The sequence below is a fragment of the Hypanus sabinus genome, chromosome 1 (assembly GCF_030144855.1).
Source record: "Hypanus sabinus isolate sHypSab1 chromosome 1, sHypSab1.hap1, whole genome shotgun sequence".
NCBI classification, from domain to species: Eukaryota; Metazoa; Chordata; class Chondrichthyes; order Myliobatiformes; family Dasyatidae; genus Hypanus; species Hypanus sabinus.
Window position 1 is genome coordinate 182926425 of NC_082706.1, and position 6000 is coordinate 182932424.

The window sequence follows — 6000 nt, forward strand, 5'->3', positions numbered from 1 at the left end:
CGGTTGTTGCCAAATCAGAAGTGACTAATCAACATATAGGAGGGAGAATGAAAATCTGGCTGAGTGATGCCACAACAACAATCGCTTAATCACTGTCAGCAAGACCAAGGAGCTGATTTGGTGACTTCAGGAGGAAACTAGAGGTTTGTGAGCTAGTTCTCATTGAGGGATCAGAGGTTGGGAGGGGCAAAAACTTTAAATTCCTCAGTGTTTCAGAGGATCTGTCCTGGGACCAGTACATAAGTGCAATTACGAAGAAAGCAAGGCAATGCCTCTACTTCCTTAGAGGTTTGTGAAAATTCGGCATGACATCTTTGACAAACTTCTATAGATGTGCAGTGGAGAGTGTATCAACTGGCTGCATCACAGCTTGGTACAGAAACACCTTTGAACAGAAAATCTTACATAAAGAAGTGGATACAGGCCAGTCCATCACAGGTAAAGCCCTCCTCAAGCACACGTACATGGAGCGTTGTTGCAGGAAAGCAGCACACATTGTCAGGGACCACCACTAACCAAGTCATGCTCTCTTCTCACTGCTGCCATCAGGAAGGAGATACAGGTGCCTCGGGATCCACAGCACCAGGTTCAGGAACAGTTATTACCCCTCAGTCATCAGGCTCTTAAACAGAGGGGACAACTTCACTCAACTTCTCTTGCCCGATTAATGAACTGCTTGCACAACCTCCGGGCTCACATTCAAGAATTCTTCCTCTCGTGCTCTTTTTCTTTTGTACTTGTTTTTTTTGCACACTGGTTGTCTGCCCTGTTGGGTGTGGACTTTCATTGATTCTATATTGGCTCTTGGATTTATTGAATATGCCCACAATAAAACGAATCTGAGTTGTATATGGTGACGTATATGTACTTTGATAACAAATTTACTTTGAATTTTAAACTAATCTCTTCTTCCTATGCCATGTCCATGTCCTTCCATTTATCTCATGCACGTGCCTGTCTGAACATCTCTTAAAAGCCCCTAATATACTGTATCTGCCTCTACTAACATTTCAGGCACCCATCACTCTGTATTTTTTTAAATTCTTGCCCTTCACATCTTTCCAATTACCCCTTCTCAGCCTGGGACATTTCAACCCTGGGCAAAAGATTCAGTCTGTCTACTCTAGCTATGCCTCTGTTAGATCTCCCCTCAGCCTCTGGTGCTCCACAGAAAACAACCCAAGTTTGTGCAGTCTCTTGTTAATGCAGTGCTCTCTAATCCAGGCAGCATCCTTGTAAACCATTTCTGCACCCCCTCCGAAGCACAGACATCCTTCCAACAAGGTGACCAAAACTGTATGCAATAATCCACATGCAGCCAAACTAGAGATTTATAAAGCTACAATATCACTTCCTTCCTTTTGAACTAGTAATGGTAAGTATGCCATTTGCCACCTTAACCACCCTATCAACTAGTGCAGCCAGTTTCAGGGAGCTAGGAACAGACCCCAAGATCCCTTTGCTCATTAACACTGAGCAAAGGGATCTTGCTGGTCTCCCAGATGGCCACATCTGTGCCAGGTGCTTCGAGCTGCAGCTCCTTAGGGACAGGGTTAGGGAATTGGAGATACAACTCGATGACCTTTGACTGGTCAGGGAAAGTGAGGAGGTGATAGATAGGAGCTATAGGCAAATAATCACACCGGAGCCTTGGGAGACAGATACTAGAGGGCACCCCTGTCGCTATCCCCTTTGACAATAAGTACTCCTGTTTTGAGTACTGTTGGGGGCAACAGCCTACCTGGTGCAAGCAGCAGTGACTTTGCCTCTGGCACACAGTCTGGCCCTATGGCTCAGAAGGAAGAGGATGGCAGCACTGATACAGGACTTTATAGTTAGGGGGTCAGATAGGTGATTCTGTGGACGCAGGAAAGAGACAGTGGTGGGAGTTTTCCTCCCGGGTGCCAATGTCCGGAATGTTTCTGATCATGTCCACGATATCCTGATGTGGGAAGGTGAATAGCCAGAGGTCGTCGTATATATTGGTACCAATGACAGGTAGGAAAAGGGAGGAGGGCCTGAAAACAGACTACAGGGAGATAGGAAAGAAGCTGAAAAGCATAACCACAAGGGTAGTAATCTTGGGATTGCTGCCTGTGCCACGTGACAGTAAGTATAGGAATAGAAGGAGGTGGAAGATAAATGTGTGGCTGAGGGATTGGAGCAGGGGGCAGAGATTCAGATTTCTGGATCATTGGGAACTCTTTTGGGGCAGGTGTGACCTATACAAAAAGGACAGGTTGCACTTGAATCCCAGGGGATCAATATCCTGGCTGGGAGATTTTGCTAAGAATATTGGGGAGAGTTTAAACTAGAATGGCTGGAGGGTGGGAACTGAACTGAAGAGACTGGGGAGAGGCAGTTGGCTCATAAATAGAGAAAGCTTGGAGACAGTGCAAGAGGGAGGATAGGCAGGTGATAGAGAACGGATACACTCAGACTGATGGTTTGAGATGTGTCTATTTTAATGCAAGAAGCATCATGAACAAAGTGGATGAGCTCGATAATGATTTGAGATCTAGGAAATTATAAGGCTAGCAGGAAGGAGCTTAAGAATGAAATTAGGAGAGCCAGAAGGGGCCATGAGAAGGCCTTGGCAGACAGGATTAAGGAAAACCCCAAGGCATTCTACAAGTATGTGAAGAGCAAGAGGGTAAGGCGTGAGAGTATAAGACTAATCTAATCAAGTGTCACAGTGGAAAAGTGTGTATGGAACCAGAAGTGGTAGTGGAGGTACTTAGTGAATACTTCAGTATTCACTACGGAAAAGGACTTGACTAATGTAGGTATGATTTACAGTGGACTGAAAAGTTTGAGCATATAGACATTAAGAAAGAGGATGTGCTGGAGCTTTTGGAAAGCTTCAAGTTGAATATGTCACTGGGACTGACTGAGATGTACCTCAAGCTACTGTGGGAAGCGAGGGAGGAGATTGTTGAGCCTCTGGCAATGACCATTGCATCATCAATAGGGATGGGAGAAGTTCTGGATGGTTGCAGATGTTGTTCCCTTTTTCAAAAAAGGGAGTAGAGATACCCCAGGAAATTATAGACCAGTGAGTCTCATTTCAGTGTTTGGAAAGTTGATGGAGAAGGGCCTGGGAAGCGGGATTTATGAACATTTGGAGAGGCATAATATGACTAGGAATAGTCAGCGTAACTTTGTCAAAGGTAGGTCATGCCCTACAAGTCTGATTGAATTTTTTTGAGGATGTGACTAAACACATTGATGAAGGTGGAGCAGTAGATATCAAATGCCTTGCTGAAATCCATATATAAGATACCCTATGCAAGGCTTATTGAGAAAGCGCGGAGGCATGGGATCTAAGGAGACCCTGCTTTGTGGATCCAGAACTGGCTTGCCCACAGAAGGCAAAGAGTGGTTGTAGTTGGTCATATTCTGCATGGAGGTCGGTCACCAGTGGTGTGCCTCAGGGATCTGTTCTGGGACCCTTACTCTTCATGATTTTTATAAATGACCTGGATGAGGAAGTGGAGGGATGGGTTAGTAAATTTGCTGATGACACAAAGGTTGGGGGTGTTATGGATAGTGTGGAGGGCAGTCAAAGGTTACAGCGGGACATTGATAGGATGCAAAACTGGGCTGAGAAGTGGCAGATGGAATTCAACCCAGATAAATGTGAAGTGGTTCACTTTAGTGGGTCAAATATGATGGCAGAATATAGTATTAATGGTAAGACTCTTGGCAATGTGAAGGATCAGAGGAATCTTGGGGTTTGAGTTCATAGGACGTTCAAAGCAGCTGCGCAGGTTGACTCTATGGTTAAGAAGGCATACGGTGTATTGGCCTTCATCAACCAAGGGATTGAGTTCAAGTGCTGAGAGGTAATGTTGCAGATATATAGGACCCTGGTCAGACTCCACTTGGAGTACTGTCCTCAGTTCTGGTCGCCTCACTACAGGAAGGATGTGCAAACTATAGAAAGGGTGCAGAGGAGATTTACAAGGATGTTGCCTGGATTGGGAAGCATTAGGTTGAGTGAATTTGGCCTTTTCTCCTTGGAGTGACAGAGGATGAAAGGCGACCTAATAGAGGTGTAATAAGATAATGCAAAGCATTGATTGTGTGGATAGTCAGAGGCTTTTTCCCAGGGCTGAAATGGCTAATAAGAGAGGTCACAATTTTAAGGTGCTTGAAAGTAGGTGCAGAGGTGGTGTTGGGTAAGTTTTTACACAGAGTGGTGAGTGCATGGGATAGGTGCCAGCAATGGTGATGGAGGCAGATACAATAGGGTCTTTTAAGAGACTGTTGGATAAGTACAAGGAGCTGAAAAAAAGAGAGGGCTATGGGTAAGCCAATGTAATTTCTAAAGTAAATACATATTCAGCAAAGCATTGTGGGACAAAGAGCCTGTATTGTGCTGTAGGTGTTCTATATTAATGGGAATTGGAACTAAAATGGTTGCCCACCAGGAAATTTTACATTTTGAAGACCCAGTGGAGGTGCTCAACAAAGCGATTCCCACAAGTCAGGTCTCAGCAATGTGCAGGAGTCTGTACCAGGAGCACCAGATACAGATTACCCCAATGGAATCACAGGCGAAGTGTTGCCTCATTCATGTGGAAGGACTGTTTGGGGCCCTGAATGGAGATGAACAATCTAATCTTTTCCTCCTCTTCATTTTTCTCCCCATCCCCCAATTATCTTTAAGTTATGCCCCTCCTATTAGCCATTTCTACTGTGGGGGAAAAAGTCTCTGGCTATCCACTCGATCTATCCTCTTGTACATCTCTATGAATTTAAGTCACCTCTCATCCTCCTTCACTCCGAAGAGTAGAGTCCTGGTTCACGCAACCATTTTTCATACAACATGCTCTCTAATCCAGGTAGCATCTATCTGGACTTTATCAGTAAGTGTGTTGAGGACTGTGCACAAAGGCGGAAGATTCAGGGGTTTCCCAAGCCAGAAACCATGCATGGTATGGGAGATTCACTCAACAGAAGTCCAAAACTACAGTGTTCAAATCTGCTGACCCTGACCTGTATAAAATAAAGAGATATAAAGCCCCTGGTAGAGCTATCTGGGATGCCAGGAGACAATATCAGTCCAAAATGGAGTCCCAGACTAGCTGGCAGTAGGCTTACAAATCAGAACAGGGTGGAGATAGGGAGCCTAGTGCTATGGTGTCATGACAATGACCTTTACCTCAATATCAGTAAAACAAAACTGGGAAAGGTCATTGTCATGACACCATACCACTAGGCTCCCTATCTCCACCCTGTTCTCTGATTCATCATTTATATTCAGCCCACTACAGTGGTGAGAAAGGTGTGCAGTCCACACAATTGTTTACATTAATGGTGCTGAGGTCAAGGAGCTTGAAAAAGGTTTTTTTGGAGTGAATATCACTAAAATCCTGTCCTGGTCCAATCACGGACATGTCCATGTGATTGACTGGTGTGGAGGCACCAGTGTTTCCATTTTCTCAGAAGGCTAAAGAAATTTAGCATGTTCTCTTTGACCCTCACTAATTTTTATCAATGCACCGCAGAGAGTTATGGACACCCGTCAGTACATCACTGAAACCAGCTTCCCTTCCATGGATTCTGTCTACACTTCTCACTGTCACGGTAGAGCAGCCAACATAACCAAGATCTCAGCCTCCCAGACATTCTCTCTTCTTCCCCCTCCCACTGGTCAAAAGACACAAAAGGTTGAAAGCAGGCTCAAGGACAGTTTATAACCTGCTATTATCAGATTGTTGAATGGTCTCAGTTCAACAAGATGGACGCTTGACCTTGCACTATACTTCGTCATGCCTTTGCACCTTATCGTCTGCCTGCACTGTCCTTGCTCTGCATTGAGGTAGTACGAGGGAAAACCAATTACAGAATGCAAGATCTAATTCACTGATGTGATGAAATGATCTGTGTAATGGCCTGCATGATGCAGTGTTTTGCTATACTTTGGAACCTGTAACGCTTTGAAACCAGCTTAAGCCAATAAGAATTACATTTAAATAAAGACAACCAAATTAC